The sequence below is a fragment of the Pantherophis guttatus genome, chromosome 2 (assembly GCF_059756535.1).
Source record: "Pantherophis guttatus breed Tessera chromosome 2, ASM5975653v1, whole genome shotgun sequence".
NCBI lineage: Eukaryota > Metazoa > Chordata > Lepidosauria > Squamata > Colubridae > Pantherophis > Pantherophis guttatus.
In genome coordinates, this window is record NC_142064.1 from 188,919,744 (window position 1) to 188,933,033 (window position 13,290).

Below are 13,290 nucleotides of genomic sequence, written 5' to 3' on the forward strand. Positions count from 1 at the left end.
TTCACTGCCTTTATCTCCATTGTGCTACTCTTTACTTATTTCTTTTTCTTGCATGCACATTTTAGAATTCAAAAGTCAGCTGAATCCGTTTCCAAGATACTCTTTTTCACGGTGATCTCTCAAACCTGCAGTCATCTTTTGATTTTTTTTTCCTCTTTAATTTTTGTAATTGAAGGGAAACTGCACAGTGATTGTTTTCTCCAGTTCCATCGCAAGGGATCTGCAAAACATGTTTGTGGTTATTAAATATCCCAGCAGAGCATTCTGACGCAGTTTGGGTGTGTTTAGCAAAATCATTATTCTGCCTGAATCTTGTGTGTCAGGCTTTGAAGCTGATTTCGCTTCCTCTTAATGAAACAGGAAAGCTAATCTTAATCAGACAATGTCTTGGCTTCATATTGGATTATCAACTACCAAATGGAATTTAACTTAATTATCCTGGCTGAACCATGAGCATTTATGAATAAATAAAGCTCTAAGAAAAAAGATTACTACTTAAAAAGTTCTGTTAAAGATGGAGTTCAGCTTTTTTTTTCCTTCTTTATATTCACCCAGAACTTTTCCCTGGTAGTTTTAGGATTGTAAATGATGTACTGGTAATAGCCATTCAACAGAGAGATGATATATGGGAGAGTTGAAATTTGGGGAAGGAAAAATGTGAAGGTAGAAATGATATTCTGTAAATGTTTGCAAGCATTTGGTAAACTAGAAAAATAGATATTTTGTCTGATCTTTAAATTAAAAATTAACATTAAAAAAGAAAAAAAAATCCACTAAGTTTGTGTTCTTTCCAACCTCTCTACCACAACTTACTTTCACATTCCTTCAACTTAACAATTAATAACACGATTCTGTATAATTCCATAATAGCAAAAGCATTTCTTTCCAACAAGACTGATATTATGGATATTTTTTTTAAAAAAAATAGAATGTTCACTGTAGCTTCATAGTAACTTTCATTCTTCGTAAGTGTTCATCTCCAAATTCCTTGCAAAACTGACTAAAAGTATTTACAATGATGCCAGTGAAAATAAAATAAAGTAATAAATAAAAGAAAATAAAAGCAAAACTTTTGCAACTATCTGTCAGAAGATACATGACATAGAAGGATGTGAAGGAGCAAGGGGCCTTAAGGGTATGAAGAACTTAAAGATAACTTTATCTAGAATCAAGAGTCAACATGAAGCCAATGCAAAAATATCAGAGGTATCATAGAATAAGAGCAATGAAAGAGGCAATTGATTTTCTCTGCAGGATGCTGAGTATATGGGGAGGGTGGGGGATAAAGAGATAATAGAAGGTCATGAAGAAAAAGGTTATAGTAGTCTAGGTAAGAGTAATCCAAGATACAGACCAGAGTTTGCCAAGAGAACAGAAACAAAAAGGCATTTTTACAAGGTTATAAAATGAGGTGATGTCTATTGAATATGGGAAACAAAGGAGACTGAGGAGTTAAAGCCAAGGTATCATTGGTGGATGGTAACATTTTTTAATGAAAGTAAAAAAAGCATATATTGGGGAGAAGAGAGACTGAGCAAGAGAGACTGAAAATTTTCCATGCAGAAATGGAAGGCCAACAGAAAGAGGGAGGAAAGCAGTCCAAGAAATTTATCTTGATCAGCTAGAGTTGTGTTGCTTCTGTTAAGCATGTTTGTAGATGGTATATTTAGAATATTGTTTCTTTGTTCTTAGTTCCTGAATCCCCCTAAAGATCACTCAACTTCATTGGCCCTTCATTGGCACATCTGGAAGAGAAGGGACACATGATTCTGGTACCAAGGGGTTGCCAAAGGCAAGGGCACAATAGGCCCTGTCAGGACCTCGGACAGATCACTAGCAATTGCTCACCTAACAACTGCGATGAACCAATGAAAGAAGTTTAAATTTACTTTTAATTCTATCCATTCTGAATCTGGATGAGAATTAACAAGTTCGGATTTAATATTAGGTGGATGGAGTGATCATAGCTTCAGAAGCCCTCCAAGATCAGGAATATTCCATCTTTGGTCATGCACTGCATTACATATGAAATTAGTTCATAACTTGAGGATCTTATTGGACTCAGTTCCCATTTGAAGAACAAGTACAGTTATGAATAAAAGATCTTTGCACAACTACATCTAGTATACAGTTAGGATTGTTTGTCATCTATGATTGTTTGTCATCTGGACTATTGTAATGTGCTGTACATTGGGATGCCCTTGACTACTACACAGAAGCTTCAGTTGAATAGTAACTCAAGTAAAGAAAGGAGCCTCTAGGTTTAGGAGTATATCCAGTGGTGGGTTGCTATCGATTCACACTGGATCGGGCAAACCAGTAGCGGCAGCAGCAGGAGGCTCCGCCCACGTGCCCGGATGCTTCTGCTTCTGCGCAGAAGCACCGTATACACGAGTGAACCGGTAGCAACAGGATTTGGAACCCGCCCCTGAGTCTATCCCTTCTGCTTGGAAAGCTGCACCAGTTAACAGTTTCCTTCTAGCTGCAGTTCAAGATTCTGGTTGTCATCTCCAACATTCTACATGGCTTAAGACTGCTTTCTTACCCACCCAATAAAATCAGGATGATGAGCTCTTTTCGGATCCTCTTTTAGAACTGGTCCCTTTCAGGGACCACAAAAATGAGCCTTCTCAGTTTTCTCCCTCTCTTCTCCAAAAATTAGACTGATCAGGATTTCGAATGTATGCTTGTTTGTTTGTTGAAAACCATTTAAACCTCAATATTCCAGAGAACTTTAGGAACAGATTTGTTATGAGGGGAAACTTCCTGTTATGCTTTTTTTTTTTGTATGAAATAGTTTGCTGTTCCTGTATGGATGATTTTTAAATTTTTCTAATAGATGACCTTCAGCTACTGATCTGACTGGAATGAAATATAAGCCACAAAAGAGAATCAATCAATCTGTATATGTAAACTCTTTTTTTAAAAAATCGATTCTTTACCCTTTGGCCTTAGAGTATTGGGACTCTGGGTTATTTTGGGGGAAAGGAGTTGCCGTTATTTCCTAATCCTCTGCAGCTATTTTGTCTGACCTGGAGAATTGGGTGATAGCTTTTTCATTAGAGTTTTCCCTGTGGGTCAATTCTGTGAGTGATAAAGACGAATGTAGGCCAGAGAATGTGACAGTAGGTCAAACTGGGTAAGGCAACTGGAATATTCATTTCTTACAATTAAATGTATAAGTAGGATATGAGACCGTGTCTCCTTAGACCAGGGGTCTGCAACAGGGGTGAAATCTAAAATTTGTTACTACCGGTTCTGTGGGCGTGGCTTGGGGGGGTAATGTGACTGAGTGGGCGTCGCCAATTTTTTTTTTTTTTTTACTTTTAAAACCATTTTTTCTACAACCTCTTCGGCTAAGAGGTTGTAAAAAATGTTTTCAAAAGGCTTTGAGGATCCAAGCTGGGTTTCCTGACCGGCAGAGGCTTTTTTAAAAAGGCTCTGCTGATCAGGGAACTCAGCTTGGATCGTCAGAGCATTTAAAAGAAAACAAGGGTTTTTTTCTTTTAAATGCCTTTGACGAGCCGCGCGATCTTCAGAGGCTTTTTTTTTTTACTTTTAAAAGCATTTTTTTTGGCCGAAGTTGTAGAAAAAATGCTTTTAAAAGTTAAAAAAAAGCCTCTGATGATTGTGCGGCTCAGCTGGGCATTGTGGGGGGGGTGCTACCGGTTCTCCGAACCACCCTCCTCCATCGCTACCAGATCGGGTGATCCGGTCCAAACCGGGAGCATTTCACCCCTGGTCTGCAACCTTAAACACTCAAAGACCCATTTGGACCAGTTTCCCACAGAAAAGAAAACACCGGGAACCACAAAACCCTTCCCATGCCTGACTATTTCCTGAGCGGCCACAAAACTAGCATATGTAGTTGAATTAAACGTTCTGTTTTCTTCTGAAACTTTTCTTTTCTTGGATTTATCCAAGGTTGGCCTACCAGGGGTTGAAAAGCTTAATAAATCACGTGCTGGCGGGTGTCACACATTGGTGGTTGTGACACATATTTTGAGTGACAGGGAGCCACAGCAGAGGGGTAAAAGAGCCACATGGGGCTCCAGAGCCACAGAGCCCCTGCCTTAGACCAGTGGTCCCCAACCCCCGGTCCGCGGACCGGTGCTGGGCCATGGAGTACCTGGCACCGGGCCGCGCAGCGGCCGGGGGACATGAACGCTGCAGCGCAAAGGCTCCTGGGCCGTGCGCAAAAGCTCCTGGGCCGTGTGCAAAAGCTCCTGGGCCGTGCGCAAAGGCTCCAGGGAAGAGAGCCCCGCGCAGGTACGCACGTGTGGCCCAAAGCCCCCATCCCTGCGCGCGCTCAGCGGGCCACGGTAAAATTATCAAAGGCTGATTGGTCCGCGGCGATAAAAAGGTTGGGGACCACTGCCTTAGACCATGTCATACTAAGTTCCATTCTTGATCACCAGAGTTACAGGGTCTGAAGAAGTTTCCATTTGCCGCTGGTTCAGAGGGAGAATGCAAACTAATGGGTGGGCAGGATAAAGGGAACAGAAGAAGCAGAGGCCCCTACTGCCTGCTTTATCCCTGTCAGTCTCTTCTCTCTCTCTTTTTTTTCTTTTTATAATTAGCTACTATGCTTATCTAAACTTTATAATAGCCTTGTGAAGCTGGCCCAGGTTTTAATTTGTAAATGGCTGCTTCCAATAAGTTTCTGGACCCTCTTCCCACTCAGCTGGGCTCTTTTGCTATTATGTTCTGTTAAGACAAAAGGACCCTAAGAGATAAGAAGAGGCAGTAGAGAAAGAGGACTTGATGCCTCTCACCCAGGGGTGAAATCCAGCAGGTTCTGACAGGTTCTGGAGAACCAATAGTGGAAATTTTGAGCAGTTTGGAGAACCAGCAGCGGAAATTTGAGTAGTTTGGAGAACCGGCAAATACCACCTCTGGCTGGCCCCAGAGTGGGGTGGGAATGGAGATTTTGTGATATCCTTCCCCTGCCATGCCCACCAAGTGATGCCCACCAAGCGACACCCACAGAACCAGTAGTAAAAAAAATTGGATTTCACCACTGCTCTCACCCCTTTTCTTTTAAAATCAGACACCATCCCACTTACATGCCATTTTAGATATGATCAGACAGACCAAGATTTTTTTAAAATCACCATTCTGCCTAATGTTGCCCTAATACTATGACACTTTGGAGAGATAAAAAATGATGGAGAACACTTGAAGTCCAACGGAGGTGCAGTCCATTCTTTCCTTAGAAGTGGGAGTCTGAAAATATCTCCGCAGCTCAGCTGAGTGGTCCATCTTATTCAATTATCAATCTAGAAAGAGCCCATTGGAGGGTGATTCATTACAGCACAGAGCTACTGCAGCAGCTCCTGCCTGCCAAGGACTGCTAGTCACTCGGGATGAGCTGGCTGTTCTTATTTACCGGAGGCTGTTTCAGGTTTCATCCCTCCTCTCCTGTCACTTCTTTCTGCTCTGTGTCAACTTGTGGTTTTAGGTTTTCTTTTCCCTGCTCTGTCTAGCAGGATCTCTGAGGCATAAAGTGTAACCACAGCGATTCCCAGGACTTTTCTTATCCAACGGAGCCGTTGCTGAAGTGGACACCTTGGAAACCTTCCAAGCCCTGATATGCACGTTGTGGCCTGTCACATTTGTTCTCCACAGTAACAGAGAGAGGAGAAGGCGGAAAGCGCAGGCAGCATCAGAGTAAGAGAAAGAAACCTGCAACTGTGTTGGCACTCTTCTCTTTCATACAGGCTTTGCTTCCTAATCCAGACGGCGAAAGCTTCAGCTCTGTCAGATGAACTGCCCTCTAGCAGGTAAGATAATATTACCCAGAGATGGCCAAGAATGCTCGAGCAAGCAGGAAATGGATGAGGAAAAGACAGAAAGTCTGATGCATCTTGTATAGGTTGCTGGTAACTGTAAAAGACAGATAATCTAAATATTGCTACCTTCTGTATTAAAAATCCATCCAGGCTACAAAGGTAGAGACTTAATCAAGGGCTCCTTCCTTTCATATCTGTGCCCAGGGATAATCTCAAAGACCAATGATCAGAAGTCAGAAAGGCATCCTTCTTCCCCATCTCTGCACTTTTATTAGTGATGGGCCACCTTTGAATATGGGTGAATTCATGGGAAAAGTTTCTAAGAATATTTGCTGAGAGGCAGCAGGGAAAGATTTAATTTCGCTTAGATGCCAATTCTCTAGCTGCTGCATTCGCAAGAATGAGAAAACTGGTCCTAGATATAAGTTACCTTTAGTCCTGTCTTTAATTATACAAATCCTGCCAAAATATCTATGAGATGGTGCAAAGGATTTTGCCTGCTTGTTTGCTTTTCTTTTGCTAAATCCCCACTGTAAGAAATTTGTAAAGTAATGGAGGTCCCACATTGAAGGTCAGAGTTGACTCTCTTCTCTTCCTTGATTGTTTTTTCACATTAAACAGGTGGGACAAATGGCTCAGGAGAGTTTGAGAAGCCTCTGCAGGATTCCTGCTCAGCCTCAAATGTTCTCCTGTTTCTCTCCAAGTGTTGATACTTTGGAGCAGATGGAACAGTTAGCACGTGGTGGTGGCTTGGAATCACATGGCTATTTTTTAGTGTGTGTACCACATGTCTTTCCATTTGTTTCTGCTTGTGAAATGCTGTGTTCCGAATCATGTGGGTCTAAGGAAACATATCTCAGCATCTTGATATACTGTAAAGCCAACGTGTTTCCTTGAACATTGCATTCAAATGTTCCATTTAAAGTTTATACCCCTCATTGCCTTTATAATACTCGGGCTTACAGCAACGTGGGTAGCAAGGAAAAGAATAATATGACCCAATTACATTTATTCTAAACCTAGAAAAAACAACCCAGTGTTATTCTAGTGCCTGATGACTCTCAGATATCCAGTAATGGGTTGGGTTGGGTTTATTTTTTGGCTTATGAATCAAATGCAATACTGTTTCATAGACTATTTTGGGATACTGCTATAGCTGGACCTTACCCAGATCAGGGAACCAAGCATGTTATTAGTACCTGTGTTGGCATATGTTTGCCAGAGCCCTCTAGGGCTGAAACCGTTTGCTGGAGCATGCTTTCTTTTTCCTGTCTTTGTATAAAGCCATAGAGACATACGCTCACTGTATTATTTTTACTTTTAAAATACAATGTTCTTCTAAAAGAACAAAAGAAAGAATGGTGCTGGCACTCAAGGATCACTAGATGATTGAAGTCCCTACAGCCAATGAAATCTATGTTGCAGAATAATTAAATTGCACCCCAGGGGTTATTACCACCATAATATTTGTTGCTATGAAAGATGATTTCATTTATCTCAGGAACTCCCAGCAACCTTAGTATTTTTATTTGGTGCCTGGGGTAAATTTTGCTTTGTTGAATGGTGCACACAACTCTGGTTGAGCAAAAACCAAATCCTGATTCCATCTCTGCTGAAATCACATTTCTAGCAGATCCTGACTAATGACTTCAAGGGAAATACTGTATCCTTCCAGTATAATGTGTGATCACTGGGTAAGATTTATGGGGAAACTGTCATATCTGAGAGCTTCCTAGTAATCTAGGTAAGAAAGAGTGATACAATGCATGTTTTAGGACAATGAATACTGGGGGGAAAAGTCACAGTTGAAGGTTAAATTGTTTGTGTGAAAGATAAAAAAAAATAGAAATGGATTACTTAATCCCTTATTGTTTATTATTTTCTTGATCAGCAATACTCCCCCCACCTTTCCCCATGTACATTTATTCTTCTACTTATGGGAAAATATCTTTTATTTTGTGGGTAGAAAAGCAGATATGGAGCCATTTTAAGTGGGAAAAGAGAAAGAGAGGAATTGATTCTCATAAGGGTTGTTTGTTTCAATGTTATTTTGCTCAGGAGAATTGAAACCATTGTACAGTAAGTGATCCAAATAGAATCAAAGAAGCATTCGTGCCTCCATTGTAAGTTTCCTTTATTTATTTCTTTTACCATCTCTTTTTCTAATAAAAAACACACAGCAGAAAACTTATATAATTTCAAAAGAAAAGTTATATAAAGGTAAATACATCTTGGTATATATACAGGTAGTCCTTGACTTACAACATTTAATGACTATTTAAAGTTACAATGACACTGAAAAGAGTGGCTTATGACAATTTTTCACACATATGACCATTGCAGCACCCACATGGTCACATGATCAAAATTCAGACACCTGGCAACTGACTCACATGTATGATGGTTGCAGTGTCCGGGAAGGGGGGGGGTGTCAGGTGATCACCTCTTTCAATCTTCGGCAAACAAAGTATAACGGGGAAGCCAGATTCACTTAACAACTTTGTTACTAATTCAACAACTGCAGTGTTTGACTTAACAAATGCAGCATGAAAAGTCATAAAATGGAGGGAAACTCAATTAACAATTTCTCGCTTAGCAACATAAATTTTGGACTCAGATGTGGTTGTTAATTGAGGACTACCTGTATAATATTGCATTAGATTTCCTCCCTTGGTGTAGGCAAAATCATCTACGGCATTCCACAGAAGACTTTCGTTCTGGAAGAATTGAGTGTTCTAATTATGTGCTGGCAGTGGATTAAAAGGTGACAGCAAGGAAAGGGTTCCATACCCCTTTCCTGAACTTTCCCAACCCTCCTATTATCTATCATCTTCCAGTTGTAAGAATTGTGAGGGAATCAAAGCCAAGAAGGAGGAATGTACCTCTAGCAGCTCTCCTTTTGCTTTTAAATCCATCTGAACATGACCTCTGTCCAGGAGTGGGCTTCAAAAATCTCAGCAACGGGTTCGCTGCCCCATTGCTGGATGGGCGTGGCCATGGTGGGCATGGCCTAGTCGGCCTCCTGCACCACGGTGAGGGGACCATTTTTTGCCCTCCCCAGGATCTGGAGGCTCTCCTGGAGCCTCCGGGAAGGCAAAAACGGCTGCCCCCTACCTTCCGGAGGTCCTCTGGAGGCTGGAAACGGCCCATTTCCAGTCTTCTGGAACTTCTAGGAGGCCCGTTTTTTGCTCACCCAGAGCCTCTGTGCGAACTCTGTACTTACCTGTCAACCAAAATGGGTCACATTGAGATTCCGGGGAGGGGAGGGCGGGGCCAGCCAGGCATGGGATTTGGGAGTTCACCGAACTGGGCAGAATCCTAGCTAGAGGATCAACCTGTGTGAACCCCCAGCAACCCACCCTGCCTCTGTCCAATCTTCCCAACATCTTGTACTGGGCCTTCCTGATGTCAGAAATGTTGATAAACAGTTTCAAAAGCAAATGGAAGAGGCCAGAGGGAACAATCTACAGATTTGATACTTCCTGCTTTGAATTTGGAGCCCTCAATCAAAATCATCCACCCATTCATGCATTCTTAATTAAACCAACTTTAATTACATATTTAACTAAAACATTTTTTTTCAACTCACAAGGATAAGGCTACTTATAGTCCTTTTTTTTCTCACAAGGATAAGGCTAGTTATAGGGTGTGTTAAGCTATCTCCTCATCTTCTCCATGGGTGGAAACTGAACTACTTCCTTCATAATACCCAGAATTGAAATTGTAATGTAAATAATGGCACGTCTTTGTCCTCAGTGAAGCCTTTGAAAGAATATAGAGGCCATAGGTTTTTTTCCATGTGTTAAAAACTACAAAGAATCTTATGTTAGCCGAAATATGAAGACGTGTAATGACACAGGCTTTGGGAAAAGTATAAATTATCAAATGCATGGAACATTATTTTGTTCATTTATTGACTTTAATGTATTGCTTTCTATGAAATGATATCTCCAGATGGTTTATTGGTATAAAATTAAAGAGTATTAAAATACAAAAATAAAATACTTAAAAATCATTTAAGTCTACCTACCTACACACAAAAATCCGAACTACTAAAATCAAGGCAAATTGGCGCTAGATAGAAGTCAATGGAATTCATGGGCAGCTGAACTTAGATCTCTTTTGGGAGCGTAGTGACTCCAAACTGATGATGCATTTTATCCCGCCCTTGGGCTCAGCCTCATCAAAAACACTATAATTTAAAAAGTAGTGTGTGGCAAAGAGGGCAAAACCAAGCAAATTCACAACATTGAAAGACGAAGACAACATTGAAAGAAGAGGCCAAGTGAAGAGTCAGATTTTCAATAGACATCCAAGAGATGTAAGACCTTCTGGGTTTCAGTGGAAGGAATATTCTAGAGCACAGATACTACTGCAGAGAAGACCTACATGTATAGTACCAATTTATACTTTATCATTTGTCAGTGAACAAGGCAAGATTTTCTTTGAGGCTCTTAACAATCAACCATCAGTACACAGAAGGTGAATCCATTTGTCCTAGCCCCAAATCACATATGAGCTTATCGGTCAGAAGTAAACAGTTGAATCTAGCTTGGTGCCCAATTGATAATTAACATTATAATAAGTAAAAGGTGAACAATGAAATTAGGTGGATAAATGCATATCAAAGTGAAAATGGTCGGGGGAAATGTATAGCATTCACCTGTGAGTGTTTCATGTGAAATCCTTTACCACATTGAAAACATAATTTAATCAGTAATTTAAATGTAATGGTTTTTCATTTTTACTATATAATTTGTATACTTTTTTTAAAAAAAAATAGCGGGCTTTGCTTAATTTTCCAATTTCATCTGATTTTTCTATACTTGTTTTGTGAATTTGTTGGGGGAGCTTGTTCTGAGTGATAAAGTAAAACTCAAAGAATTGCAAAGAAATGAACTTCCCAGTTATATTCTGAAAACAGTGTTTTTAACTTGTATAGCAACATTTATTAATTACGGTTGCACCCATTTTTTCCACCTGATCTTTTTGCAAGGGCTGGAATTAGCAATGTTGAATGCATAAGTATTAGTCCAGGTATAGTAATTTCATAACAATTCCAAGAATTACCCTTATGAGCATTAATTAAGCTCATAAATCTCAGTTATAAATTTCAGTTATAGTATCTTGTCTACTTGTAGGTTTTGTATGGAATTGCCTTTGATAACATCTTGGAAATTAACATATCAGTTCAACTCATCGGAAGAATGAGTCACTGAAAAGCAAGTTATGTCAATGCTCTATTATCCATTGAAATAGAGGATGCTAAGCTAGGGAGACTCTTGAGGCTGCTGTTGTGGATTCATGACCTTGATAAATACAGGTAATCCTTGATTTAGGATCATTCATTTAGTAACCAACGTATTCTTTTGAAACAATTTGCATATTATTGGAGAAATCCCAATAATATCCCAAAGGAATTTCAACTAATGAATTTCAACTGTTGAACAAATGCACAGGGAACATAGTTATTATAGCAGCTGGTATTACAGGATAGGAGCATGGGGGTGGGAAGAAGCATATCAGGAACAAATCTGCCATATTATATATTGTTACAGTCTATATATGCAGTAATTCATAAATAAATGAGATACACACCCAAAGGCCAGTATTTCTGGTAATCTCATGAGATATTGTAATACAAATGAGTATTAGTTCATGAAGAGATGAGGGTTACATGCATAAGGAAGTTCAAACATATATGTCTGGATTGCATAATGCAATTCAAAATGAGTTATAAATGTTTTCCTATTTACATAATTAATCTTGGGCACAATTTGCTTTTTGAGAACTGGATTTGAAGTTCTGAGAACTGGTTCAACAGGTGTAATTGTAGCAGAAAACCAATTTTAGGTTTGCATTTTTTTCTATCTTCTGTCCCGATAAATGCACATATTTCAAAAAGTCCTTAATTAGATTTCTCAAAAATACAATCAGGAAGATAAATTTAGCCTATCTCTTCTCTCTGATTCCCATCCTCATTTCCCATTCTTTGAAGGCTAAACATTTTGGATCATTATGGACTTATAATTGAAAGGCCTTCAAGTAAACATATTGTTTTGTATATGTGTTTAACTGATCCCAAATTACAGGATGAAGCTGCAGACAAGTATTGCAACCACTGACCACCAGTCTTTTCTGTCAATCATGCAGGGTTGAAGCATATCCATCAACAAGATACTTACTCTGCTCCTACTGTTTCTGCCTCACTGCCATTAAACAAAACCTAGTCTATTATCTCTTAGTGATATAGCACATTTAGTTTGCTTTGCTGATATTCCTTCTCCTTCATGTTCCTCTTTGATTTTCTGCCCTCTCCAGTGAGAGAATAAAAAATAATGGGGATATATCTTCTTCCTTCTTTCTTGATGGTAATGTCTACTGAATTCAGAATGAGACAAGCAAATGGACAACGCATTTCAGCAGTAGCAAACTGGAAGAAAGAGACATGTCAACTGAGAACCTCTTCCCCCACAACCCCTCAACACTGGGAATCAAAACTGCAAACTATTGAATAATTAGAAAGATAATGGGACACCAATATTAGACTGTAGATAGAATAGAATAGAATTCTTTATTGGCCAAGTGTGATTGGATAGTCTTGGTGTATACGCTCTTGGTGTACATAACAGAAAAGATACATTCATCAAGAATCATAAGGTTCAACACTTAATGATAGTCATAGGGAAACAGTCAATATAAATCTTAGGATACCAGCAACAAGGTTCATTCAATAGATGTTCATTGAAATGGTTATGCTTAGTTTCCAGAAGACTTTGTAATAAAATTCCATGTGTATGGAACTTTACTATGTGTAACTTTTCTTGCTTTAGTGGGAACATAAAGATATTTGTACAACACATATATGCATTGAATACAATAGATTCACTGCATATAGGTGTTGTGCAGATATTTTTAAGTATATCAACCTCTACCATTCTCTTTCTGCATGGATCTACATAGGCTTGCCAGACTAAACGTCAAAATTTAATATCATATTATATATATATATATATATATATATATATATATATATATATATATATATATATATTTGTTTTCTGAGGTTTTCGCGGGTGTTTGTATGTAGGTCTTTGGTTATTCGGGTTTTCTCCCACGTAAACTTGGAGGTGTCTTGGCAACGTTTCAACAAAGTCTCATTCGTCATCTTCAGGCTGGTGTTCTCGGCTTCGTGCTTCTAGGAGCAATGTGTGTGATCACAGCTGTTTCTTCCTTTTAACTGCCAGTGGGAGTGTGAGCTGATTGGGTGGGAGCTTGGCTGTGTTCTGATAGGGTGGAGGTGTGTTCTGATTGGTTGGGGTTTGGCTGTGCTCTGATTGGATGTGGGTTGGCTGTGCTCTGATTGGATGGGTGTGTGTTCTGTTTAGGTGGGGGCTTGGTTATGCTCGTTAGTCTGAGTAGCAGGGGGATTTGAGCTGGTGAGCTGTGTTGCTGTTGTTTGGCTTCATGTTCGTGGCCGTGCTATCTCTTCATGTTG

General features: G+C 39.6%; 1 protein-coding gene across 5 annotated transcripts in view; it reads left to right on the top strand.

The window, feature by feature from the left end:
- The first annotated feature begins 5,338 nt into the window (after positions 1-5,338).
- Positions 5,339-13,290, top strand: part of FGF1 (fibroblast growth factor 1) — a 48,484-nt gene continuing 40,532 nt past the window's right edge. For 2 of the 5 annotated variants that reach the window (XM_087887428.1, XM_087887431.1), the window contains exon 1: positions 5,342-5,783. The gene's annotated coding sequence lies outside the window, so the exon portion shown is untranslated. Of the gene's footprint in view, positions 5,784-10,933; positions 11,116-13,208; positions 13,232-13,290 lie in introns of those variants that run through there. The other 3 variants (XM_087887430.1, XM_087887434.1, XM_087887429.1) reach the window with 3 other exon arrangements.